This window comes from Thunnus maccoyii, chromosome 1 (genome assembly GCF_910596095.1).
Source record: "Thunnus maccoyii chromosome 1, fThuMac1.1, whole genome shotgun sequence".
Taxonomy (NCBI): domain Eukaryota; kingdom Metazoa; phylum Chordata; class Actinopteri; order Scombriformes; family Scombridae; genus Thunnus; species Thunnus maccoyii.
Window position 1 is genome coordinate 649,797 of NC_056533.1, and position 27,961 is coordinate 677,757.

General features: G+C 43.7%; 1 protein-coding gene across 9 annotated transcripts in view; it reads right to left on the reverse strand.

Moving 5' to 3' along the window:
• Positions 1-27,961, reverse strand: part of adamts17 (ADAM metallopeptidase with thrombospondin type 1 motif, 17) — a 626,422-nt gene that overhangs the window by 243,857 nt on the left and 354,604 nt on the right. The gene's annotated exons all lie outside the window — the stretch shown is intronic.

The window sequence follows — 27,961 nt, forward strand, 5'->3', positions numbered from 1 at the left end:
GGTCTTGAGGCTATTCTCAGTAAATTTCAGCTGGATTCCATCACCGTGCTGCCCACAGGGCGTCAGAGCGTAAAACATGTAACTTTCTGTTGCCAGGAGGTGGCGCTATGACTCATATCCTGTATTGTCACATGGACCCGTTCAGGGCGGGACTCTTATGAAGCACAAAAGGTTTGGCTCTCTTAGGATCATGTATGCCGGAGTTATAGCCGTTTCATTTTTCATGGCGAAGGATCGAAATTCGCCGCCCAGCCACGCCCCCTAGGAAAGACTAATGAGAATTGTTTTAGCAACTTTTAATCTCCTATGCCTGTAGATGATACGGACCGAATTTGAAAGTCCTGGGGTCAAATCTCTAGGAGGAGTTCGTTAAAGTATGCGGGCTGGAAATGACAAAATCGGTGCAAAATTTCAACTTTGATACAAAATGGCCGACTTCCTGTTGGAGTTAGGCTATGTGTCCTTGAGACTTTTTGGTGCGTCTGGTCATGATACATATGCATACCGAATTTCGTTCTCCTACGACAATCTGTATCGAGGGGCTCAATTTTCTTGACTTTCTAGGTGGCGCTGTCGAGCCATTTTGTCCCGCTTTATTTCGAGACCCATAAAATATCGAAATTTTCGCCAGTCCTGACATCTGTGCAAATTTTCATGAGTTTTCGTGCATGTTTAGGCCCTCAAAAATGCGTTTGTTTCGGAGGAATAATAATAATAATAATAATTCCTTCAGTTCCAATAGGGCTTCGCACCGGTCGGTGCTCGGGCCCTAATAATTCCTTCAGTTTCAATAGGGCTTCGCACCGGTAGGTGCTCGGGCCCTAATAACTCCTTCAGTTTCAATAGGGCTTCGCACCGGTCGGTGCTCGGGCCCTAATAATTCCTTCAGTTTCAATAGGGCTTCGCACCGGTCGGTGCTCGGGCCCTAATTAAAGCTGCAAGCAGCGTTGAACGGGCCTTCGCGCCCTTGCGCACAGCGGGCCGCGGCGCAGTCAGTTGAGCTTGTGGGAACCAAGAAAGCGTTTGGAGATGATCAGTGTGAGAGTCTTTTTACACACAATACTAACCAGTGTCTCTCTGTGAGCCCACCCCTCCGTTCACAGACAATTATGAATTATGACATCAAAATATTGTTAACCTTAATCAGTAATTCAGGTACCAACTGTAGGAATCTGCGAAGAACACAGTTAATTATTTGCTATAATTATCAATTATCAATAATAATTAATTATAACAATTAACAGAATTATTAATATGAACTAACAGATACGAAGCACCACCCCGAAACCGGGGCCAATAACCGAGCAAGGTAGTCTCATAAATGGGAGTTCACCTAGAATGTTCATATCTGAGAGATAATCAGTCAAGGGTGAACAAAGAAGGGTTGAATTCGAGCTCTGACTCCTTCAATCAGCCACTTTTCACAATATGTTACCAATAATGACTAAAGAACTTCTCTTTAAAGATATAACAGTGTTTATGAAACTTAGCAAAATTAACAAAGTTAACAAATGCTTCATTCAATAAATAGCTATTCTAAAATCTAATTCTACCAAACAAAACACAAACAGCTTTGCACAGGGTTGGACACTTGCAGGTTGGACACTTTTGTCCGACGTTATCTGACCATCAGATGTGCAAAACGATGTCGGTGCGTGTATCTGTGCGCGCGTGAGTATGGTGTTAGTCACAAGAGAGGGAGGAGGGAGAGCGATCGTGAGAGAGAGAGAAGCGGTTCTTTTTCCACAGAGAGCGCACGTATGGACGGCAGTCTGTAACGCACGTTGTCTGGTTTAAGATCGACAAATCAGTTTACTTTCTCACTCACGGCAGCACAAACACAGTAGTCCCGAGCGGGACAAACACAAAATAGTCAAGCGTGGTGAACACAACTAACAGGCAGCAAACAGGCAGCAGCGGAGCGTTAACTGCAGCATGACCGAAAGAAGCACAACCAGTTAGCCTCTGCTAGCCTCTCAGCTAACCCCGGCTCTCTGTTTAGATCCAAACGGAGCACCGAGTCCCGAATTGCTATTTAGGTTAAAGCGGAGAGAATCAGCGGGTCTGTCGGCCAGCTGAGTGAAGTGAAACCTGCGGAAAAAACACCGTGACCATCAAGGTAAAACAGGTCGGCGAAAACACGGCAGCTGGTTCTGAGTGGAGTGGCGGAGAGAACAGCAGAGATGACTCGGCGAAGACGCGCAGGGCAGAGCCGGTCCACGTTATCCCGAAGTAACTTCATTTCCTCTTTCTCGGGGGAATTTGAGGACGCTGGTTGCAGCAGCGGTCTCTCTCGGGTCCAGGAATGTGTTCGGGTGAACACGGGCAAAGTCTCGTCTCGTCCGACGAGGGGAGTCTTCGATGAGGGGAAAACATGTTCGTGGGGTAGTCAAGCTAACTCACAGGGGAACAGGAGTTACCCCTAGCTCAGTGACATGGGAAAGACGTGTAGTTTGGGCGTGCTCGCTTATAAAGGGGTGGTGATGTCATGGCTGCGTCCTCAGGACGCTCCGCTGTGCAGGAGCGTCTCCGCCAATGAGGGACCGATGTTGACTGCTCCCTGCTGAAGTGTGAAAATCGCAAAGCATCCTTGGAAATGGAGTTTGCTCCACCCTCATGGCAGGTCCATTACAGTTTTAATACGGAGCTCCGGAACTCCAGCCTTCCTGAGTTTTTCCCTCATATAGGCTATAGTTTTTCTTAATCATTACTACAATATATGATTACATATGTAATAGTCTCCTCAGCCAAGTTAGAAAAAATATGTGCATGTATGAACAACAGCAATTGGAGAAGATGACAGTCAAAAAGTAATCATGTTAAATAATCATGATCTCAATATTGAACAAAAATGATTGTGATTATAATTTTTGCCATAATCAAGCACCCCTAAAAACAGCTAATTGTGATTTACATACACACACACACACACACACACACACACACACACACACACACAGAGTTTAAATATGTATGTGATCAATTGTAAATATGTATGTAATGAATTGTTTTCTTAAAGAAACTCTTACTTGAACATTTTTCAGTGTGCTCCTAAAGTTATATGTATGCTCCTAATTTCTGTCGTTTAGGAGCACATGTACTCCTTGAAAAAAAGTAAGGATTGAACACTGCTGTCAGATATGTAGAAGCATTAAGTAACTGGAGTGTGGTGCAGTCCAAGGGCTTCTGTCACAGGCAGTAGATGTTTACTTTACCCATCCCCCCCCTCCCATTCTCTCTCTCTCCCTCACAGTTGAAAGGAAAGATTTCAAAGTGATCTTCTTGTGAAAAATCCTCATAAATCCCATAACTTTGGCCAAATCCTACATAAAAATATCATTTTTTTGTAGGAATTTTCGTCGCGAATCCATTGATACAGGTTTGAAAGTGGTCGGACTTATAGTTTAGACGCCAGATGCCCCAGTTTGGCACAAAGGCCATGCCCAGAATTTGCCTCCCCATTGGTTTACATTGTAAGGTGTAATGTCGCACTCCAACTTTCAGGGCTTACTAAATCTAAACCGTTCGAGTTATTACAAAGTTTTTAATAACTTTTGCTCAACACAGTGTGATAAGTCATGTATTAAAGTTTGAGGCCGATACCATTAACGCCCTAGGAGGAGATAGCGTTTATTCAAGGTCCAAAATTGGCAAAAAATCATACTTTGAAATGGACATTGCAGATTTCCTGTTGGATTTAGGTCAGGGGTGTCAGCGTATGATTTGTAGGTCTTGATGAGACGAATAATTGAGTTTTGGTTCGATCTCTCTACGACATTCCTACGGGCCGTGGCGGCCGTTTTAGATACATAGGTGGCGCTAGAGAGCACATTTTGGCACTTTGGGGTTTAATTTTTACATTTTATCAAATTTTTCACCATTCCTGATGTGCGTGCCAAATTTGGTGAGTTTTTGAGCATGTTTAGGGGGTCACATTTAGAGTTAAAGTGGCGTAATAATAAAGAAAGAAACAAACACACGAAAAACAATAGGGTCTTCGCCCTTTGGGCTCAGGCCCTAATAATTAAAGCTGCAAGCAGCGTTGGACGGGCCTTCGCGCCCTTGCGCACAGCGGGCCGCGGCGCAGTCAGTTGAGCTTGTGGGAACCAAGAAAACGTTTGGAGATGATCAGTGTGAGAGTCTTTTTACACACAATACTAACCAGTGTCTCTCTGTGAGCCCACCCCTCTGTTCACAGACAATTATGAATTATGAAATCAAAATATTGTTAACCTTAATCAATAATTCAGGTACCAACTGTAGGATCTGCGAAAAACACAGTTAATTATTTGCTATAATTATCAATGATCAATAATAATTAATTATAACAATTAACAGAATTATTAATATGAACTAACAGATACGAAGCACCACCCCGAAACCGGGACCAATAACCGAGCAAAATAGTCTCATAAATGGGAGTTCACCTAGAATGTTAATATCTGAGAGATAATCATTCAAGGGTGAACAAAGAAGGGTTGAATTCGAGCTCTGACTCCTTCAATCAGCCACTTTTCACAATATGTTACCAATAATGACTAAAGAACTTCTCTTTGAAGATATAACAGTGTTTATTAAACTTAGCAAAATTAACAAAGTTAACAAATGCTTCATTCAATAAATAGCTATTCAAAAATCTAATTCTACCAAACAAAACACAAACAGCTTTGCACAGGGTTGGACACTTGCAAGTTGGACACTTTTGTCCGACGTTATCTGACCATCAGATGTGCAAAACGATGTCAGCAGGCAGCAGCGGAGCGTTAACTGCAGCATGACCGAAAGAAGCACAACCAGTTAGCCTCTGCTAGCCTCTCAGCTAACCCCGGCTATCTGTTTAGATCCAAACGGAGCACCGAGTCCCGATTTGTTATTTAGGTTAAAGCGGAGAACAGGCAGCAAACAGGCAGCAGCGGAGCGTTAACTGCAGCATGACCGAAAGAAGCACAACCAATTCGCCTCTGCTAGCCTCTCAGCTAACCCTGGCTCTCTGTTTAGATCCAAACGGAGCACCGACTCCCGATTAGTTATTTAGGTTAAAGCGGACAGAATCAGCGGGTCTGTCGGCCAGCTGAGTGAAGTGAAACCTGCGGAAAAAACACCGTGACCATCACGGTAAAACAGTCCGTAGAGAACTACCTTGTTCAGCTGCACAGATAGGAAATCCCTCGGCTGACAGGATGTACCACTCGGTGAGGAAAAATATTTTACCCACGCCTTTTTGGTTGGCAACAACGGTTGGCAACCAGCATATTGGGTGCATTACTGCCACCCTCTTCCTGAGTTTTTCCCTCATATCAGCTATAGTCTTTCTTGATCATTAGTACAATATACGATCACATATGTAATAGTCCCCTCAGCCAAGTCAGAAAAAATATGTGCATGTATGAACAACAGCAATTGGAGAAGATGACAGTCAATAAGTAATCATGTTAAATAATCATGATCTCAATATTGAAAAAAAATGATCGTGATTATATTTTTTGCCATAATCAAGGACCCCTAAAAACAGCAAATTGTGATTTACATACACACGCACGCACACACACACACACACACACACACACACAGAGTTTAAATATGTATGTGATCAATTGTAAATATGTTATAATGAATTGTTTTCTTTAAGAAACTCTTACTTGCACATTTTTCAGTGTGCTCCTAAAGTTATATATATGCTCCTAATTTCTTTCATTTAGGAGCACATGTACTCCTTGAAAAAAAGTAAGGATTGAACACTGCTGTCACTGCTGCAGTCCAAGGGCTTCTGTCACAGGCAGTAGATGTTTACTTTACCCATCCCCCCCCTCCCATTCTCTCTCTCTCCCTCACAGCTGCAGAGAAGATTTTAGTGTACTCTACTTGTGAAATATGCTCATAAATCCCATAACGTTGGCCAAATCCTACATAAAAATATCATTTTTTTGTAGGAATTTTCGTTGCGAATCCATTGATACAGGTTTGAAACTGGTGGGACTTATAGTTTAGACGCCAGATGCCCCAGTTTGGCACAAAGTCCATGCCCAGAATTTGCCTCCCCATTGGTTTACATTGTAAGGTGTAATGTCGCACTCCAACTTTCAGGGCTTACTAAATCTAAACCGTTCGAGTTATTACAAAGTTTTTAATAACTTTTGCTCAACACAGTGTGATAAGTCATGTATTCAAGTTTGAAGCCGATACCATTAACGCCCTAGGAGGAGATAGCGTTTATTCAAGGTCCAAAATTGGCAAAAAATCATACTTTCAAATGGACATTGCTGATTTCCTGTTGGATTTAGGTCAGGGGTGTCAGCGTATGATTTGTAGGTCTTGATGAGACGAATAATTGAGTTTTGGTTCGATCTCTCTACGACATTCCTACGGGCCGTGGTGGCCGTTTTAGATACGTAGGTGGCGCTAGAGAGCACATTTTGGCACTTTGGGGTTTAATTTTTACATTTTATCAAATTTTTCACCATTCCTGATGTGCGTGCCAAATTTGGTGAGTTTTTGAGCATGTTTAAGGGGTCAAATTTAGAGTTAAAGTGGCGTAACAAGAAAGAATAATAATAAACAAACAAACGCACGAAAAACAATAGGGTCTTCGCCCTTTGGGCTCAGGCCCTAATTAAAGCTGCAAGCAGCGATGATCGGGCCCTCGCACCCCAGCGCATGTCGAAGTGACGCTCAGTCCAAGGGCTTTTGTCAGTGACTTGTTGTGTAAAGTTTGAGGCAGATCCAACCGTGTACACTCAAGTTATATCAATTTCCTCTGTCATGGCGAAACATCAAAACTCAACGCCACGCCACGGCCAAACCATCATGATCATACACTAGTCTAGATGACACACACTGATTTTGAAGTCCTTACGATGGATTCTGTAGGAGGAGTTCTTTAAAATACAAGGTATGCGAAATGGCCAAGAAAAGGCGAAAATGTACCATTTTTTTCAAGATGGCCGACTTCCTGTTCCACTTACAATAAGGCTTCAAGAGGCTTTTTTGTGCGTGTTGACATTATACATGTGCCCTGTGAATTTCATCTTTCTACGTTAATCTGGAAGGCGGGGCTGCAATTTTGAAATTTGAAAGGGGGCGCTGTTGAGCCATTTTGCCACGCCCATTCAAAGCGACCACATAGGATTTTAGCTGACATCACTCTAGACATGTGTGTCAAGTTTCATGACTGTAGAGCAATCCCTTCTCCCTGAAAAACAGTATCATATTTCATGGCGAAGGATGTGTCGCCATGGTAACAGCATTCAGTTTTGGGTCATGAGCTGCCAAATGTAGCATCACCAAGGTCTTGTTTATTAGCTGACTTAATTTCAGGTGCATCAGCCAAATTTCCTAGGAGTAATTAGACAAAGTACGACGCTTGATACTTCCTGTTGCCAGTAGGTGGCGCTATGACTTTCGCTAAATATGAGACTGAACATGTGTTCAGATTGGGACTCTTAACAAGCATATGAAATTTGGAAAAGATCAGACCACGTGGAGTCAAGTTATAAGGCATTGAAATTTCATGGCGTCACATCGGAATTCGCCGCGTCGCCATGGCAACACCTTTCAACGAAGGGTCACCAACTTCATAATATAAGATCTCCAAGGTCTTGAGGCTATTCTCAGTAAATTTCAGCTGGATTCCATCACCGTACTGCCCACAGGGCGTCAGAGCGTAAAACATGTAACTTCCTGTTGCCAGGAGGTGGCGCTATGACTCATATCCTGTATTGTCACATGGACCCGTTCAGGGCGGGACTCTTATGAAGCACAAAAGGTTTGGCTCTCTTAGGATCATGTATGCCGGAGTTATAGCCGTTTCATTTTTCATGGCGAAGGATCGAAATTCGCCGTCCAGCCACGCCCCCTAGGAAAGACTAATGAGAATTGTTTTAGCAACTTTTAATCTCCTATGCCTGTAGATGATACGGACCGAATTTGAAAGTCCTGGGGTCAAATCTCTAGGAGGAGTTCGTTAAAGTATGCGGGCTGGAAATGACAAAATCGGTGCAAAATTTCAACTTTGATACAAAATGGCCGACTTCCTGTTGGAGTTAGGCTATGTGTCCTTGAGACTTTTTGGTGCGTCTGGTCATGATACATATGCATACCGAATTTCGTTCTCCTACGACAATCTGTATCGAGGGGCTCAATTTTCTTGACTTTCTAGGTGGCGCTGTCGAGCCATTTTGTCCCGCTTTATTTCGAGACCCATAAAATATCGAAATTTTCGCCAGTCCTGACATCTGTGCAAATTTTCATGAGTTTTCGTGCATGTTTAGGCCCTCAAAAATGCGTTTGTTTCGGAGGAATAATAATAACTCCTTCAGTTTCAATAGGGCTTCACACCGGTCGGTGCTCGGGCCCTAATAACTCCTTCAGTTTCAATAGGGCTTCGCACCGGTCGGTGCTCGGGCCCTAATAACTCCTTCAGTTTCAATAGGGCTTCGCACCGGTCGGTGCTCGGGCCCTAATAACTCCTTCAGTTTCAATGGGGCTTCGCACCGGTCGGTGCTCGGGCCCTAATTAAAGCTGCAAGCAGCGATGATCGGGCCCTCGCACCCCAGCGCATGTCGAAGTGACGCTCAGTCCAAGGGCTTTAGTAAGTGACTTGTTGTGTAAAGTTTGAGGCAGATCCAACCGTGTACACTCAAGTTATATCAATTTCCTCTGTCATGGCGAAACATCAAAACTCAACGCCACGCCACGGCCAAACCATCATGATCATACACTAGTCTAGATGACACACACTGATTTTTAAGTCCTTACGATGGATTCTGTAGGAGGAGTTCTTTAAAATACAAGGTATGCGAAATGGCCAAGAAAAGGCGAAAATGTACCATTTTTTTCAAGATGGCCGACTTCCTGTTCGACTTACAATAAGGCTTCAAGAGGCTTTTTTGTGCGTGTTGACATTATACATGTGCCCTGTGAATTTCATCTTTCTACGTTAATCTGGAAGGCGGGGCTGCAATTTTGAAATTTTAAAGGGGGCGCTGTTGAGCCATTTTGCCACGCCCATTCAAAGTGACCACATAGGATTTTAGCTGACATCACTCTAGACATGTGTGTCAAGTTTCATGACTGTAGAGCAATCCCTTCTCCCTGAAAAACAGTATCATATTTCATGGCGAAGGATGTGTCGCCATGGTAACAGCATTCAGTTTTGGGTCATGAGCTGCCAAATGTAGCATCACCAAGGTCTTGTTTATTAGCTGACTTAATTTCAGGTGCATCAGCCAAATTTCCTAGGAGTAATTAGACAAAGTACGACGCATGATACTTCCTGTTGCCAGTAGGTGGCGCTATGACTTTTGCTAAATATGAGACTGAACATGTGTTCAGATTGGGACTCTTAACAAGCATATGAAATTTGGAAAAGATCAGACCACGTGGAGTCAAGTTATAAGGCATTGAAATTTCATGGCGTCACATCGAAATTCGCCGCGTCGCCATGGCAACACCTTTCAACGAAGGGTCACCAACTTCATAATATAAGATCTCCAAGGTCTTGAGGCTATTCTCAGTAAATTTCAGCTGGATTCCATCACCGTGCTGCCCACAGGGCGTCAGAGCGTAAAACATGTAACTTCCTGTTGCCAGGAGGTGGCGCTATGACTCATATCCTGTATTGTCACATGGACCCGTTCAGGGCGGGACTCTTATGAAGCACAAAAGGTTTGGCTCTCTTAGGATCATGTATGCCGGAGTTATAGCCGTTTCATTTTTCATGGCGAAGGATCGAAATTCGCCGCCCAGCCACGCCCCCTAGGAAAGACTAATGAGAATTGTTTTAGCAACTTTTAATCTCCTATGCCTGTAGATGATACGGACCGAATTTGAAAGTCCTGGGGTCAAATCTCTAGGAGGAGTTCGTTAAAGTATGCGGGCTGGAAATGACAAAATCGGTGCAAAATTTCAACTTTGATACAAAATGGCCGACTTCTTGTTGGAGTTAGGCTATGTGTCCTTGAGACTTTTTGGTGCGTCTGGCCATGATACATATGCATACCGAATTTCGTTCTCCTACGACAATCTGTATCGAGGGGCTCAATTTTCTTGACTTTCTAGGTGGCGCTGTCGAGCCATTTTGTCCCGCTTTATTTCGAGACCCATAAAATATCGAAATTTTCGCCAGTCCTGACATCTGTGCAAATTTTCATGAGTTTTCGTGCATGTTTAGGCCCTCAAAAATGCGTTTGTTTCGGAGGAATAATAATAACTCCTTCAGTTTCAATGGGGCTTCGCACCGGTCGGTGCTCGGGCCCTAATAATTAAAGCTGCAAGCAGCGATGATCGGGCCCTCGCACCCCAGCGCATGTCGAAGTGACGCTCAGTCCAAGGGCTTTTGTCAGTGACTTGTTGTGTAAAGTTTGAGGCAGATCCAACCGTGTACACTCAAGTTATATCAATTTCCTCTGTCATGGCGAAACATCAAAACTCAACGCCACGCCACGGCCAAACCATCATCATCATACACTAGTCTAGATGACACACACTGATTTTTAAGTCCTTACGATGGATTCTGTAGGAGGAGTTCTTTAAAATACAAGGTATGCGAAATGGCCAAGAAAAGGTGAAAATGTACCATTTTTTTCAAGATGGCCGACTTCCTGTTCGACTTACAATAAGGCTTCAAGAGGCTTTTTTGTGCGTGTTGACATTATACATGTGCCCTGTGAATTTCATCTTTCTACGTTAATCTGGAAGGCGGGGCTGCAATTTTGAAATTTTAAAGGGGGCGCTGTTGAGCCATTTTGCCACGCCCATTCAAAGCGACCACATAGGATTTTAGCTGACATCACTCTAGACATGTGTGTCAAGTTTCATGACTGTAGAGCAATCCCTTCTCCCTGAAAAACAGTATCATATTTCATGGCGAAGGATGTGTCACCATGGTAGCAGCATTCAGTTTTGGGTCATGAGCTGCCAAATGTAGCATCACCAAGGTCTTGTTTATTAGCTGACTTAATTTCAGGTGCATCAGCCAAATTTCCTAGGAGTAATTAGACAAAGTACGACGCATGATACTTCCTGTTGCCAGTAGGTGGCGCTATGACTTTCGCTAAATATGAGACTGAACATGTGTTCAGATTGGGACTCTTAACAAGCATATGAAATTTGGAAAAGATCAGACCACGTGGAGTCAAGTTATAAGGCATGGAAATTTCATGGCGTCACATCGAAATTCGCCGCGTCGCCATGGCAACACCTTTCAACGAAGGGTCACCAACTTCATAATATAAGATCTCCAAGGTCTTGAGGCTATTCTCAGTAAATTTCAGCTGGATTCAATCACCGTGCTGCCCACAGGGCGTCAGAGCGTAAAACATGTAACTTCCTGTTGCCAGGAGGTGGCGCTATGACTCATATCCTGTATTGTCACATGGACCCGTTCAGGGCGGGACTCTTATGAAGCACAAAAGGTTTGGCTCTCTTAGGATCATGTATGCCGGAGTTATAGCCGTTTCATTTTTCATGGCGAAGGATCGAAATTCGCCGCCCAGCCACGCCCCCTAGGAAAGACTAATGAGAATTGTTTTAGCAACTTTTAATCTCCTATGCCTGTAGATGATACGGACCGAATTTGAAAGTCCTGGGGTCAAATCTCTAGGAGGAGTTCGTTAAAGTATGCGGGCTGGAAATGACAAAATCGGTGCAAAATTTCAACTTTGATACAAAATGGCCGACTTCCTGTTGGAGTTAGGCTATGTGTCCTTGAGACTTTTTGGTGCGTCTGGTCATGATACATATGCATACCGAATTTCGTTCTCCTACGACAATCTGTATCGAGGGGCTCAATTTTCTTGACTTTCTAGGTGGCGCTGTCAAGCCATTTTGTCCCGCTTTATTTCGAGACCCATAAAATATCGAAATTTTCGCCAGTCCTGACATCTGTGCAAATTTTCATGAGTTTTCGTGCATGTTTAGGCCCTCAAAAATGCGTTTGTTTCGGAGGAATAATAATAACTCCTTCAGTTTCAATAGGGCTTCGCACCGGTCGGTGCTCGGGCCCTAATAACTCCTTCAGTTTCAATAGGGCTTCGCACCGGTCGGTGCTCGGGCCCTAATAATAACTCCTTCAGTTTCAATAGGGCTTCGCACCGGTCGGTGCTCGGGCCCTAATAATAACTCCTTCAGTTTCAATAGGGCTTCGCACCGGTCGGTGCTCGGGCCCTAATAATGCTGTAAACTTTCAAACCATATTTAAATTTCAATAAATGAGTACAGAACTAGCTCTTTAAATGACAATTATTTATTGTTAACTGCTGAACAGAAACTACTACATTTTACTTATTATTTTCACTGTGCACAGGGTTTGTGCACCATGTTTACAGAAATCTAATGGCCTTCTTCCATATGGCAGAAATACCCACACTGAATAGTGAACCACTGCAATTAAATCTGTGATGCACAATGCAAATGGTTTTCCCTCAGACTGAACAGCAGAACAAAATATGTTGTTTACCCTCTTTTACCAATTCTCCTTTGAAATATATAAAACTGATCTACTGACCAAACAGCACAAAACATTTTGCATAGACCAATGTTTACTTACCAATACTGCAGTCTGTTTTACATTTCCTGTACATTTGTCGTGTCAAATTGATGGGTTGCAGTTGGAGAAACACAAGGTCAAATTAAAGCTGCAAGCAGCGATGATCGGGCCCTCGCACCCCAGTGCATGTCGAAGTGACGCTCAGTCGAAGGGCTTTTGTCAGTGACTTGTTGTGTAAAGTTTGAGGCAGATCCAACCGTGTACACTCAAGTTATATCAATTTCCTCTGTCATGGCGAAACATCAAAACTCAACGCCACGCCACGGCCAAACCATCATGATCATACACTAGTCTAGATGACACACACTGATTTTGAAGTCCTTACGATGGATTCTGTAGGAGGAGTTCTTTAAAATACAAGGTATGCGAAATGGCCAAGAAAAGGCGAAAATGTACCATTTTTTTCAAGATGGCCGACTTCCTGTTCGACTTACAATAAGGCTTCAAGAGGCTTTTTTGTGCGTGTTGACATTATACATGTGCCCTGTGAATTTCATCTTTCTACGTTAATCTGGAAGGCGGGGCTGCAATTTTGAAATTTTAAAGGGGGCGCTGTTGAGCCATTTTGCCACGCCCATTCAAAGCGACCACATAGGATTTTAGCTGACATCACTCTAGACATGTGTGTCAAGTTTCATGACTGTAGAGCAATCCCTTCTCCCTGAAAAACAGTATCATATTTCATGGCGAAGGATGTGTCGCCATGGTAACAGCATTCAGTTTTGGGTCATGAGCTGCCAAATGTAGCATCACCAAGGTCTTGTTTATTAGCTGACTTAATTTCAGGTGCATCAGCCAAATTTCCTAGGAGTAATTAGACAAAGTACGACGCATGATACTTCCTGTTGCCAGTAGGTGGCGCTATGACTTTCGCTAAATATGAGACTGAACATGTGTTCAGATTGGGACTCTTAACAAGCATATGAAATTTGGAAAAGATCAGACCACGTGGAGTCAAGTTATAAGGCATTGAAATTTCATGGCGTCACATCGAAATTCGCCGCGTCGCCATGGCAACACCTTTCAACGAAGGGTCACCAACTTCATAATATAAGATCTCCAAGGTCTTGAGGCTATTCTCAGTAAATTTCAGCTGGATTCCATCACCGTGCTGCCCACAGGGCGTCAGAGCGTAAAACATGTAACTTCCTGTTGCCAGGAGGTGGCGCTATGACTCATATCCTGTATTGTCACATGGACCCGTTCAGGGCGGGACTCTTATGAAGCACAAAAGGTTTGGCTCTCTTAGGATCATGTATGCCGGAGTTATAGCCGTTTCATTTTTCATGGCGAAGGATCGAAATTCGCCGCCCAGCCACGCCCCCTAGGAAAGACTAATGAGAATTGTTTTAGCAACTTTTAATCTCCTATGCCTGTAGATGATACGGACCGAATTTGAAAGTCCTGGGGTCAAATCTCTAGGAGGAGTTCGTTAAAGTATGCGGGCTGGAAATGACAAAATCGGTGCAAAATTTCAACTTTGATACAAAATGGCCGACTTCCTGTTGGAGTTAGGCTATGTGTCCTTGAGACTTTTTGGTGCGTCTGGTCATGATACATATGCATACCGAATTTCGTTCTCCTACGACAATCTGTATCGAGGGGCTCAATTTTCTTGACTTTCTAGGTGGCGCTGTCAAGCCATTTTGTCCCGCTTTATTTCGAGACCCATAAAATATCGAAATTTTCGCCAGTCCTGACATCTGTGCAAATTTTCATGAGTTTTCGTGCATGTTTAGGCCCTCAAAAATGCGTTTGTTTCGGAGGAATAATAATAATAATAATAATTAAAGCTGCAAGCAGCGATGATCGGGCCCTCGCACCCCAGCGCATGTCGAAGTGACGCTCAGTCCAAGGGCTTTTGTCAGTGACTTGTTGTGTAAAGTTTGAGGCAGATCCAACCGTGTACACTCAAGTTATATCAATTTCCTCTGTCATGGCGAAACATCAAAACTCAACGCCACGCCACGGCCAAACCATCATGATCATACACTAGTCTAGATGACACACACTGATTTTGAAGTCCTTACGATGGATTCTGTAGGAGGAGTTCTTTAAAATACAAGGTATGCGAAATGGCCAAGAAAAGGCGAAAATGTACCATTTTTTTCAAGATGGCCGACTTCCTGTTCGACTTACAATAAGGCTTCAAGAGGCTTTTTTGTGCGTGTTGACATTATACATGTGCCCTGTGAATTTCATCTTTCTACGTTAATCTGGAAGGCGGGGCTGCAATTTTGAAATTTTAAAGGGGGCGCTGTTGAGCCATTTTGCCACGCCCATTCAAAGCGACCACATAGGATTTTAGCTGACATCACTCTAGACATGTGTGTCAAGTTTCATGACTGTAGAGCAATCCCTTCTCCCTGAAAAACAGTATCATATTTCATGGCGAAGGATGTGTCGCCATGGTAACAGCATTCAGTTTTGGGTCATGAGCTGCCAAATGTAGCATCACCAAGGTCTTGTTTATTAGCTGACTTAATTTCAGGTGCATCAGCCAAATGTCCTAGGAGTAATTAGACAAAGTACGACGCATGATACTTCCTGTTGCCAGTAGGTGGCGCTATGACTTTCGCTAAATATGAGACTGAACATGTGTTCAGATTGGGACTCTTAACAAGCATATGAAATTTGGAAAAGATCAGACCACGTGGAGTCAAGTTATAAGGCATTGAAATTTCATGGCGTCACATCGAAATTCGCCGCGTCGCCATGGCAACACCTTTCAACGAAGGGTCACCAACTTCATAATATAAGATCTCCAAGGTCTTGAGGCTATTCTCAGTAAATTTCAGCTGGATTCCATCACCGTGCTGCCCACAGGGCGTCAGAGCGTAAAACATGTAACTTCCTGTTGCCAGGAGGTGGCGCTATGACTCATATCCTGTATTGTCACATGGACCCGTTCAGGGCGGGACTCTTATGAAGCACAAAAGGTTTGGCTCTCTTAGGATCATGTATGCCGGAGTTATAGCCGTTTCATTTTTCATGGCGAAGGATCGAAATTCGCCGCCCAGCCACGCCCCCTAGGAAAGACTAATGAGAATTGTTTTAGCAACTTTTAATCTCCTATGCCTGTAGATGATACGGACCGAATTTGAAAGTCCTGGGGGCAAATCTCTAGGAGGAGTTCGTTAAAGTATGCGGGCTGGAAATGACAAAATCGGTGCAAAATTTCAACTTTGATACAAAATGGCCGACTTCCTGTTGGAGTTAGGCTATGTGTCCTTGAGACTTTTTGGTGCGTCTGGTCATGATACATATGCATACCGAATTTCGTTCTCCTACGACAATCTGTATCGAGGGGCTCAATTTTCTTGACTTTCTAGGTGGCGCTGTCGAGCCATTTTGTCCCGCTTTATTTCGAGACCCATAAAATATCGCAATTTTCGCCAGTCCTGACATCTGTGCAAATTTTCATGAGTTTTCGTGCATGTTTAGGCCCTCAAAAATGCGTTTGTTTCGGAGGAATAATAATAATAATAATAATAATAATAATTCCTTCAGTTTCAATAGGGCTTCGCACCGGTCGGTGCTCGGGCCCTAATTAAAGCTGCAAGCAGCGATGATCGGGCCCTCGCACCCCAGCGCATGTCGAAGTGACGCTCAGTTGAAGGGCTTTTGTCAGTGACTTGTTGTGTAAAGTTTGAGGCAGATCCAACCATGTACACTCAAGTTATATCAATTTCCTCTGTCATGGCGAAACATCAAAACTCAACGCCACGCCACGGCCAAACCATCATGATCATACACTAGTCTAGATGACACACACTGATTTTGAAGTCCTTACGATGGATTCTGTAGGAGGAGTTCTTTAAAATACAAGGTATGCGAAATGGCCAAGAAAAGGCGAAAATGTACCATTTTTTTCAAGATGGCCGACTTCCTGTTCGACTTACAATAAGGCTTCAAGAGGCTTTTTTGTGCGTGTTGACATTATACATGTGCCCTGTGAATTTCATCTTTCTACGTTAATCTGGAAGGCGGGGCTGCAATTTTGAAATTTGAAAGGGGGCGCTGTTGAGCCATTTTGCCACGCCCATTCAAAGCGACCACATAGGATTTTAGCTGACATCACTCTAGACATGTGTGTCAAGTTTCATGACTGTAGAGCAATCCCTTCTCCCTGAAAAACAGTATCATATTTCATGGCGAAGGATGTGTCGCCATGGTAACAGCATTCAGTTTTGGGTCATGAGCTGCCAAATGTAGCATCACCAAGGTCTTGTTTATTAGCTGACTTAATTTCAGGTGCATCAGCCAAATTTCCTAGGAGTAATTAGACAAAGTACGACGCATGATACTTCCTGTTGCCAGTAGGTGGCGCTATGACTTTCGCTAAATATGAGACTGAACATGTGTTCAGACCGAGACTCTTAACAAGCATATGAAATTTGGAAAAGATCAGACCACGTGGAGTCAAGTTATAAGGCATTGAAATTTCATGGCGTCACATCGAAATTCGCCGCGTCGCCATGGCAACACCTTTCGACGAAGGGTCACCAACTTCATAATATAAGATCTCCAAGGTCTTGAGGCTATTCTCAGTAAATTTCAGCTGGATTCCATCACCGTGCTGCCCACAGGGCGTCAGAGCGTAAAACATGTAACTTCCTGTTGCCAGGAGGTGGCGCTATGACTCATATCCTGTATTGTCACATGGACCCGTTCAGGGCGGGACTCTTATGAAGCACAAAAGGTTTGGCTCTCTTAGGATCATGTATGCCGGAGTTATAGCCGTTTCATTTTTCATGGCGAAGGATCGAAATTCGCCGCCCAGCCACGCCCCCTAGGAAAGACTAATGAGAATTGTTTTAGCAACTTTTAATCTCCTATGCCTGTAGATGATACGGACCGAATTTGAAAGTCCTGGGGTCAAATCTCTAGGAGGAGTTCGTTAAAGTATGCGGGCTGGAAATGACAAAATCGGTGCAAAATTTCAACTTTGATACAAAATGGCCGACTTCCTGTTGGAGTTAGGCTATGTGTCCTTGAGACTTTTTGGTGCGTCTGGTCATGATACATATGCATACCGAATTTCGTTCTCCTACGACAATCTGTATCGAGGGGCTCAATTTTCTTGACTTTCTAGGTGGCGCTGTTGAGCCATTTTGTCCCGCTTTATTTCGAGACCCATAAAATATCGAAATTTTCGCCAGTCCTGACATCTGTGCAAATTTTCATGAGTTTTCGTGCATGTTTAGGCCCTCAAAAATGCGTTTGTTTCGGAGGAATAATAATAATTAAAGCTGCAAGCAGCGATGATCGGGCCCTCGCACCCCAGCGCATGTCGAAGTGACGCTCAGTCCAAGGGCTTTTGTCAGTGACTTGTTGTGTAAAGTTTGAGGCAGATCCAACCGTGTACACTCAAGTTATATCAATTTCCTCTGTCATGGCGAAACATCAAAACTCAACGCCACGCCACGGCCAAACCATCATGATCATACACTAGTCTAGATGACACACACTGATTTTTAAGTCCTTACGATGGATTCTGTAGGAGGAGTTCTTTAAAATACAAGGTATGCGAAATGGCCAAGAAAAGGCGAAAATGTACCATTTTTTTCAAGATGGCCGACTTCCTGTTCGACTTACAATAAGGCTTCAAGAGGCTTTTTTGTGCGTCTTGACATTATACATGTGCCCTGTGAATTTCATCTTTCTACGTTAATCTGGAAGGCGGGGCTGCAATTTTGAAATTTTAAAGGGGGCGCTGTTGAGCCATTTTGCCACGCCCATTCAAAGCGACCACATAGGATTTTAGCTGACATCACTCTAGACATGTGTGTCAAGTTTCATGACTGTAGAGCAATCCCTTCTCCCTGAAAAACAGTATCATATTTCATGGCGAAGGATGTGTCGCCATGGTAACAGCATTCAGTTTTGGGTCATGAGCTGCCAAATGTAGCATCACCAAGGTCTTGTTTATTAGCTGACTTAATTTCAGGTGCATCAGCCAAATTTCCTAGGAGTAATTAGACAAAGTACGACGCATGATACTTCCTGTTGCCAGTAGGTGGCGCTATGACTTTCGCTAAATATGAGACTGAACATGTGTTCAGATTGGGACTCTTAACAAGCATATGAAATTTGGAAAAGATCAGACCACGTGGAGTCAAGTTATAAGGCATTGAAATTTCATGGCGTCACATCGAAATTCGCCGCGTCGCCATGGCAACACCTTTCAACGAAGGGTCACCAACTTCATAATATAAGATCTCCAAGGTCTTGAGGCTATTCTCAGTAAATTTCAGCTGGATTCCATCACCGTGCTGCCCACAGGGTGTCAGAGCGTAAAACATGTAACTTCCTGTTGCCAGGAGGTGGCGCTATGACTCATATCCTGTATTGTCACATGGACCCGTTCAGGGCGGGACTCTTATGAAGCACAAAAGGTTTGGCTCTCTTAGGATCATGTATGCCGGAGTTATAGCCGTTTCATTTTTCATGGCGAAGGATCGAAATTCGCCGCCCAGCCACGCCCCCTAGGAAAGACTAATGAGAATTGTTTTAGCAACTTTTAATCTCCTATGCCTGTAGATGATACGGACCGAATTTGAAAGTCCTGGGGTCAAATCTCTAGGAGGAGTTCGTTAAAGTATGCGGGCTGGAAATGACAAAATCGGTGCAAAATTTCAACTTTGATACAAAATGGCCGACTTCCTGTTGGAGTTAGGCTATGTGTCCTTGAGACTTTTTGGTGCGTCTGGTCATGATACATATGCATACCGAATTTCGTTCTCCTACGACAATCTGTATCGAGGGGCTCAATTTTCTTGACTTTCTAGGTGGCGCTGTCGAGCCATTTTGTCCCGCTTTATTTCGAGACCCATAAAATATCGAAATTTTCGCCAGTCCTGACATCTGTGCAAATTTTCATGAGTTTTCGTGCATGTTTAGGCCCTCAAAAATGCGTTTGTTTCGGAGGAATAATAATAATAATAATAATTAAAGCTGCAAGCAGCGATGATCGGGCCCTCGCACCCCAGCGCATGTCGAAGTGACGCTCAGTCGAAGGGCTTTTGTCAGTGACTTGTTGTGTAAAGTTTGAGGCAGATCCAACCGTGTACACTCAAGTTATATCAATTTCCTCTGTCATGGCGAAACATCAAAACTCAACGCCACGCCACGGCCAAACCATCATGATCATACACTAGTCTAGATGACACACACTGATTTTTAAGTCCTTACGATGGATTCTGTAGGAGGAGTTCTTTAAAATACAAGGTATGCGAAATGGCCAAGAAAAGGCGAAAATGTACCATTTTTTTCAAGATGGCCGACTTCCTGTTCGACTTACAATAAGGCTTCAAGAGGCTTTTTTGTGCGTGTTGACATTATACATGTGCCCTGTGAATTTCATCTTTCTACGTTAATCTGGAAGGCGGGGCTGCAATTTTGAAATTTTAAAGGGGGCGCTGTTGAGCCATTTTGCCACGCCCATTCAAAGCGACCACATAGGATTTTAGCTGACATCACTCTAGACATGTGTGTCAAGTTTCATGACTGTAGAGCAATCCCTTCTCCCTGAAAAACAGTATCATATTTCATGGCGAAGGATGTGTCGCCATGGTAACAGCATTCAGTTTTGGGTCATGAGCTGCCAAATGTAGCATCACCAAGGTCTTGTTTATTAGCTGACTTAATTTCAGGTGCATCAGCCAAATTTCCTAGGAGTAATTAGACAAAGTACGACGCATGATACTTCCTGTTGCCAGTAGGTGGCGCTATGACTTTCGCTAAATATGAGACTGAACATGTGTTCAGATTGGGACTCTTAACAAGCATATGAAATTTGGAAAAGATCAGACCACGTGGAGTCAAGTTATAAGGCATTGAAATTTCATGGCGTCACATCGAAATTCGCCGCGTCGCCATGGCAACACCTTTCAACGAAGGGTCACCAACTTCATAATATAAGATCTCCAAGGTCTTGAGGCTATTCTCAGTAAATTTCAGCTGGATTCGATCACCGTGCTGCCCACAGGGCGTCAGAGCGTAAAACATGTAACTTCCTGTTGCCAGGAGGTGGCGCTATGACTCATATCCTGTATTGTCACATGGACCCGTTCAGGGCGGGACTCTTATGAAGCACAAAAGGTTTGGCTCTCTTAGGATCATGTATGCCGGAGTTATAGCCGTTTCATTTTTCATGGCGAAGGATCGAAATTCGCCGCCCAGCCACGCCCCCTAGGAAAGACTAATGAGAATTGTTTTAGCAACTTTTAATCTCCTATGCCTGTAGATGATACGGACCGAATTTGAAAGTCCTGGGGTCAAATCTCTAGGAGGAGTTCGTTAAAGTATGCGGGCTGGAAATGACAAAATCGGTGCAAAATTTCAACTTTGATACAAAATGGCCGACTTCCTGTTGGAGTTAGGCTATGTGTCCTTGAGACTTTTTGGTGCGTCTGGTCATGATACATATGCATACCGAATTTCGTTCTCCTACGACAATCTGTATCGAGGGGCTCAATTTTCTTGACTTTCTAGGTGGCGCTGTCGAGCCATTTTGTCCCGCTTTATTTCGAGACCCATAAAATATCGAAATTTTCGCCAGTCCTGACATCTGTGCAAATTTTCATGAGTTTTCGTGCATGTTTAGGCCCTCAAAAATGCGTTTGTTTCGGAGGAATAATAATAATAATAATAATTAAAGCTGCAAGCAGCGATGATCGGGCCCTCGCACCCCAGCGCATGTCGAAGTGACGCTCAGTCGAAGGGCTTTTGTCAGTGACTTGTTGTGTAAAGTTTGAGGCAGATCCAACCGTGTACACTCAAGTTATATCAATTTCCTCTGTCATGGCGAAACATCAAAACTCAACGCCACGCCACGGCCAAACCATCATGATCATACACTAGTCTAGATGACACACACTGATTTTTAAGTCCTTACGATGGATTCTGTAGGAGGAGTTCTTTAAAATACAAGGTATGCGAAATGGCCAAGAAAAGGCGAAAATGTACCATTTTTTTCAAGATGGCCGACTTCCTGTTCGACTTACAATAAGGCTTCAAGAGGCTTTTTTGTGCGTGTTGACATTATACATGTGCCCTGTGAATTTCATCTTTCTACGTTAATCTGGAAGGCGGGGCTGCAATTTTGAAATTTTAAAGGGGGCGCTGTTGAGCCATTTTGCCACGCCCATTCAAAGCGACCACATAGGATTTTAGCTGACATCACTCTAGACATGTGTGTCAAGTTTCATGACTGTAGAGCAATCCCTTCTCCCTGAAAAACAGTATCATATTTCATGGCGAAGGATGTGTCGCCACGGTAACAGCATTCAGTTTTGGGTCATGAGCTGCCAAATGTAGCATCACCAAGGTCTTGTTTATTAGCTGACTTAATTTCAGGTGCATCAGCCAAATTTCCTAGGAGTAATTAGACAAAGTACGACGCATGATATTTCCTGTTGCCAGTAGGTGGCGCTATGACTTTCGCTAAATATGAGACTGAACATGTGTTCAGATTGGGACTCTTAACAAGCATATGAAATTTGGAAAAGATCAGACCACGTGGAGTCAAGTTATAAGGCATTGAAATTTCATGGCGTCACATCGAAATTCGCCGCGTCGCCATGGCAACACCTTTCAACGAAGGGTCACCAACTTCATAATATAAGATCTCCAAGGTCTTGAGGCTATTCTCAGTAAATTTCAGCTGGATTCCATCACCGTGCTGCCCACAGGGCGTCAGAGCGTAAAACATGTAACTTCCTGTTGCCAGGAGGTGGCGCTATGACTCATATCCTGTATTGTCACATGGACCCGTTCAGGGCGGGACTCTTATGAAGCACAAAAGGTTTGGCTCTCTTAGGATCATGTATGCCGGAGTTATAGCCGTTTCATTTTTCATGGCGAAGGATCGAAATTCGCCGCCCAGCCACGCCCCCTAGGAAAGACTAATGAGAATTGTTTTAGCAACTTTTAATCTCCTATGCCTGTAGATGATACGGACCGAATTTGAAAGTCCTGGGGTCAAATCTCTAGGAGGAGTTCGTTAAAGTATGCGGGCTGGAAATGACAAAATCGGTGCAAAATTTCAACTTTGATACAAAATGGCCGACTTCCTGTTGGAGTTAGGCTATGTGTCCTTGAGACTTTTTGGTGCGTCTGGTCATGATACATATGCATACCGAATTTCGTTCTCCTACGACAATCTGTATCGAGGGGCTCAATTTTCTTGACTTTCTAGGTGGCGCTGTCGAGCCATTTTGTCCCGCTTTATTTCGAGACCCATAAAATATCGAAATTTTCGCCAGTCCTGACATCTGTGCAAATTTTCATGAGTTTTCGTGCATGTTTAGGCCCTCAAAAATGCGTTTGTTTCGGAGGAATAATAATAATAATAATAATTCCTTCAGTTTCAATAGGGCTTCGCACCGGTCGGTGCTCGGGCCCTAATAATTCCTTCAGTTCCAATAGGGCTTCGCACCGGTCGGTGCTCGGGCCCTAATTAAAGCTGCAAGCAGCGATGATCGGGCCCTCGCACCCCAGCGCATGTCGAAGTGACGCTCAGTCCAAGGGCTTTTGTCAGTGACTTGTTGTGTAAAGTTTGAGGCAGATCCAACCGTGTACACTCAAGTTATATCAATTTCCTCTGTCATGGCGAAACATCAAAACTCAACGCCACGCCACGGCCAAACCATCATGATCATACACTAGTCTAGATGACACACACTGATTTTTAAGTCCTTACGATGGATTCTGTAGGAGGAGTTCTTTAAAATACAAGGTATGCGAAATGGCCAAGAAAAGGCGAAAATGTACCATTTTTTTCAAGATGGCCGACTTCCTGTTCGACTTACAATAAGGCTTCAAGAGGCTTTTTTGTGCGTGTTGACATTATACATGTGCCCTGTGAATTTCATCTTTCTACGTTCATCTGGAAGGCGGGGCTGCAATTTTGAAATTTTAAAGGGGGCGCTGTTGAGCCATTTTGCCACGCCCATTCAAAGCGACCACATAGGATTTTAGCTGACATCACTCTAGACATGTGTGTCAAGTTTCATGACTGTAGAGCAATCCCTTCTCCCTGAAAAACAGTATCATATTTCATGGCGAAGGATGTGTCGCCATGGTAACAGCATTCAGTTTTGGGTCATGAGCTGCCAAATGTAGCATCACCAAGGTCTTGTTTATTAGCTGACTTAATTTCAGGTGCATCAGCCAAATTTCCTAGGAGTAATTAGACAAAGTACGACGCATGATACTTCCTGTTGCCAGTAGGTGGCGCTATGACTTTCGCTAAATATGAGACTGAACATGTGTTCAGATTGGGACTCTTAACAAGCATATGAAATTTGGAAAAGATCAGACCACGTGGAGTCAAGTTATAAGGCATTGAAATTTCATGGCGTCACATCGAAATTCGCCGCGTCGCCATGGCAACACCTTTCAACGAAGGGTCACCAACTTCATAATATAAGATCTCCAAGGTCTTGAGGCTATTCTCAGTAAATTTCAGCTGGATTCCATCACCGTGCTGCCCACAGGGCGTCAGAGCGTAAAACATGTAACTTCCTGTTGCCAGGAGGTGGCGCTATGACTCATATCCTGTATTGTCACATGGACCCGTTCAGGGCGGGACTCTTATGAAGCACAAAAGGTTTGGCTCTCTTAGGATCATGTATGCCGGAGTTATAGCCGTTTCATTTTTCATGGCGAAGGATCGAAATTCGCCGCCCAGCCACGCCCCCTAGGAAAGACTAATGAGAATTGTTTTAGCAACTTTTAATCTCCTATGCCTGTAGATGATACGGACCGAATTTGAAAGTCCTGGGGTCAAATCTCTAGGAGGAGTTCGTTAAAGTATGCGGGCTGGAAATGACAAAATCGGTGCAAAATTTCAACTTTGATACAAAATGGCCGACTTCCTGTTGGAGTTAGGCTATGTGTCCTTGAGACTTTTTGGTGCGTCTGGTCATGATACATATGCATACCGAATTTCGTTCTCCTACGACAATCTGTATCGAGGGGCTCAATTTTCTTGACTTTCTAGGTGGCGCTGTCGAGCCATTTTGTCCCGCTTTATTTCGAGACCCATAAAATATCGAAATTTTCGCCAGTCCTGACATCTGTGCAAATTTTCATGAGTTTTCGTGCATGTTTAGGCCCTCAAAAATGCGTTTGTTTCGGAGGAATAATAATAATAATAATAATAATAATAATAATAATAATAATTAAAGCTGCAAGCAGCGATGATCGGGCCCTCGCACCCCAGCGCATGTCGAAGTGACGCTCAGTCCAAGGGCTTTTGTCAGTGACTTGTTGTGTAAAGTTTGAGGCAGATCCAACCGTGTACACTCAAGTTATATCAATTTCCTCTGTCATGGCGAAACATCAAAACTCAACGCCACGCCACGGCCAAACCATCATGATCATACACTAGTCTAGATGACACACACTGATTTTGAAGTCCTTACGATGGATTCTGTAGGAGGAGTTCTTTAAAATACAAGGTATGTGAAATGGCCAAGAAAAGGCGAAAATGTACCATTTTTTTCAAGATGGCCGACTTCCTGTTCGACTTACAATAAGGCTTCAAGAGGCTTTTTTGTGCGTGTTGACATTATACATGTGCCCTGTGAATTTCATCTTTCTACGTTAATCTGGAAGGCGGGGCTGCAATTTTGAAATTTTAAAGGGGGCGCTGTTGAGCCATTTTGCCACGCCCATTCAAAGCGACCACATAGGATTTTAGCTGACATCACTCTAGACGTGTGTCAAGTTTCATGACTGTAGAGCAATCCCTTCTCCCTGAAAAACAGTATCATATTTCATGGCGAAGGATGTGTCGCCACGGTAACAGCATTCAGTTTTGGGTCATGAGCTGCCAAATGTAGCATCACCAAGGTCTTGTTTATTAGCTGACTTAATTTCAGGTGCATCAGCCAAATTTCCTAGGAGTAATTAGACAAAGTACGACGCATGATACTTCCTGTTGCCAGTAGGTGGCGCTATGACTTTCGCTAAATATGAGACTGAACATGTGTTCAGATTGGGACTCTTAACAAGCATATGAAATTTGGAAAAGATCAGACCACGTGGAGTCAAGTTATAAGGCATTGAAATTTCATGGCGTCACATCGAAATTCGCCGCGTCGCCATGGCAACACCTTTCAACGAAGGGTCACCAACTTCATAATATAAGATCTCCAAGGTCTTGAGGCTATTCTCAGTAAATTTCAGCTGGATTCCATCACCGTGCTGCCCACAGGGCGTCAGAGCGTAAAACATGTAACTTCCTGTTGCCAGGAGGTGGCGCTATGACTCATATCCTGTATTGTCACATGGACCCGTTCAGGGCGGGACTCTTATGAAGCACAAAAGGTTTGGCTCTCTTAGGATCATGTATGCCGGAGTTATAGCCGTTTCATTTTTCATGGCGAAGGATCGAAATTCGCCGCCCAGCCACGCCCCCTAGGAAAGACTAATGAGAATTGTTTTAGCAACTTTTAATCTCCTATGCCTGTAGATGATACGGACCGAATTTGAAAGTCCTGGGGTCAAATCTCTAGGAGGAGTTCGTTAAAGTATGCGGGCTGGAAATGACAAAATCGGTGCAAAATTTCAACTTTGATACAAAATGGCCGACTTCCTGTTGGAGTTAGGCTATGTGTCCTTGAGACTTTTTGGTGCGTCTGGTCATGATACATATGCATACCGAATTTCGTTCTCCTACGACAATCTGTATCGAGGGGCTCAATTTTCTTGACTTTCTAGGTGGCGCTGTCGAGCCATTTTGTCCCGCTTTATTTCGAGACCCATAAAATATCGAAATTTTCGCCAGTCCTGACATCTGTGCAAATTTTCATGAGTTTTCGTGCATGTTTAGGCCCTCAAAAATGCGTTTGTTTCGGAGGAATAATAATAATAATAATAATTAAAGCTGCAAGCAGCGATGATCGGGCCCTCGCACCCCAGCGCATGTCGAAGTGACGCTCAGTCGAAGGGCTTTTGTCAGTGACTTGTTGTGTAAAGTTTGAGGCAGATCCAACCGTGTACACTCAAGTTATATCAATTTCCTCTGTCATGGCGAAACATCAAAACTCAACGCCACGCCACGGCCAAACCATCATGATCATACACTAGTCTAGATGACACACACTGATTTTGAAGTCCTTACGATGGATTCTGTAGGAGGAGTTCTTTAAAATACAAGGTATGTGAAATGGCCAAGAAAAGGCGAAAATGTACCATTTTTTTCAAGATGGCCGACTTCCTGTTCGACTTACAATAAGGCTTCAAGAGGCTTTTTTGTGCGTGTTGACATTATACATGTGCCCTGTGAATTTCATCTTTCTACGTTAATCTGGAAGGCGGGGCTGCAATTTTGAAATTTTAAAGGGGGCGCTGTTGAGCCATTTTGCCACGCCCATTCAAAGCGACCACATAGGATTTTAGCTGACATCACTCTAGACATGTGTGTCAAGTTTCATGACTGTAGAGCAATCCCTTCTCCCTGAAAAACAGTATCATATTTCATGGCGAAGGATGTGTCGCCACGGTAACAGCATTCAGTTTTGGGTCATGAGCTGCCAAATGTAGCATCACCAAGGTCTTGTTTATTAGCTGACTTAATTTCAGGTGCATCAGCCAAATTTCCTAGGAGTAATTAGACAAAGTACGACGCATGATACTTCCTGTTGCCAGTAGGTGGCGCTATGACTTTCGCTAAATATGAGACTAAACATGTGTTCAGATTGGGACTCTTAACAAGCATATGAAATTTGGAAAAGATCAGACCACGTGGAGTCAAGTTATAAGGCATTGAAATTTCATGGCGTCACATCGAAATTCGCCGCGTCGCCATGGCAACACCTTTCAACGAAGGGTCACCAACTTCATAATATAAGATCTCCAAGGTCTTGAGGCTATTCTCAGTAAATTTCAGCTGGATTCCATCACCGTGCTGCCCACAGGGCGTCAGAGCGTAAAACATGTAACTTCCTGTTGCCAGGAGGTGGCGCTATGACTCATATCCTGTATTGTCACATGGACCCGTTCAGGGCGGGACTCTTATGAAGCACAAAAGGTTTGGCTCTCTTAGGATCATGTATGCCGGAGTTATAGCCGTTTCATTTTTCATGGCGAAGGATCGAAATTCGCCGCCCAGCCACGCCCCCTAGGAAAGACTAATGAGAATTGTTTTAGCAACTTTTAATCTCCTATGCCTGTAGATGATACGGACCGAATTTGAAAGTCCTGGGGTCAAATCTCTAGGAGGAGTTCGTTAAAGTATGCGGGCTGGGAATGACAAAATCGGTGCAAAATTTCAACTTTGATACAAAATGGCCGACTTCCTGTTGGAGTTAGGCTATGTGTCCTTGAGACTTTTTGGTGCGTCTGGTCATGATACATATGCATACCGAATTTCGTTCTCCTACGACAATCTGTATCGAGGGGCTC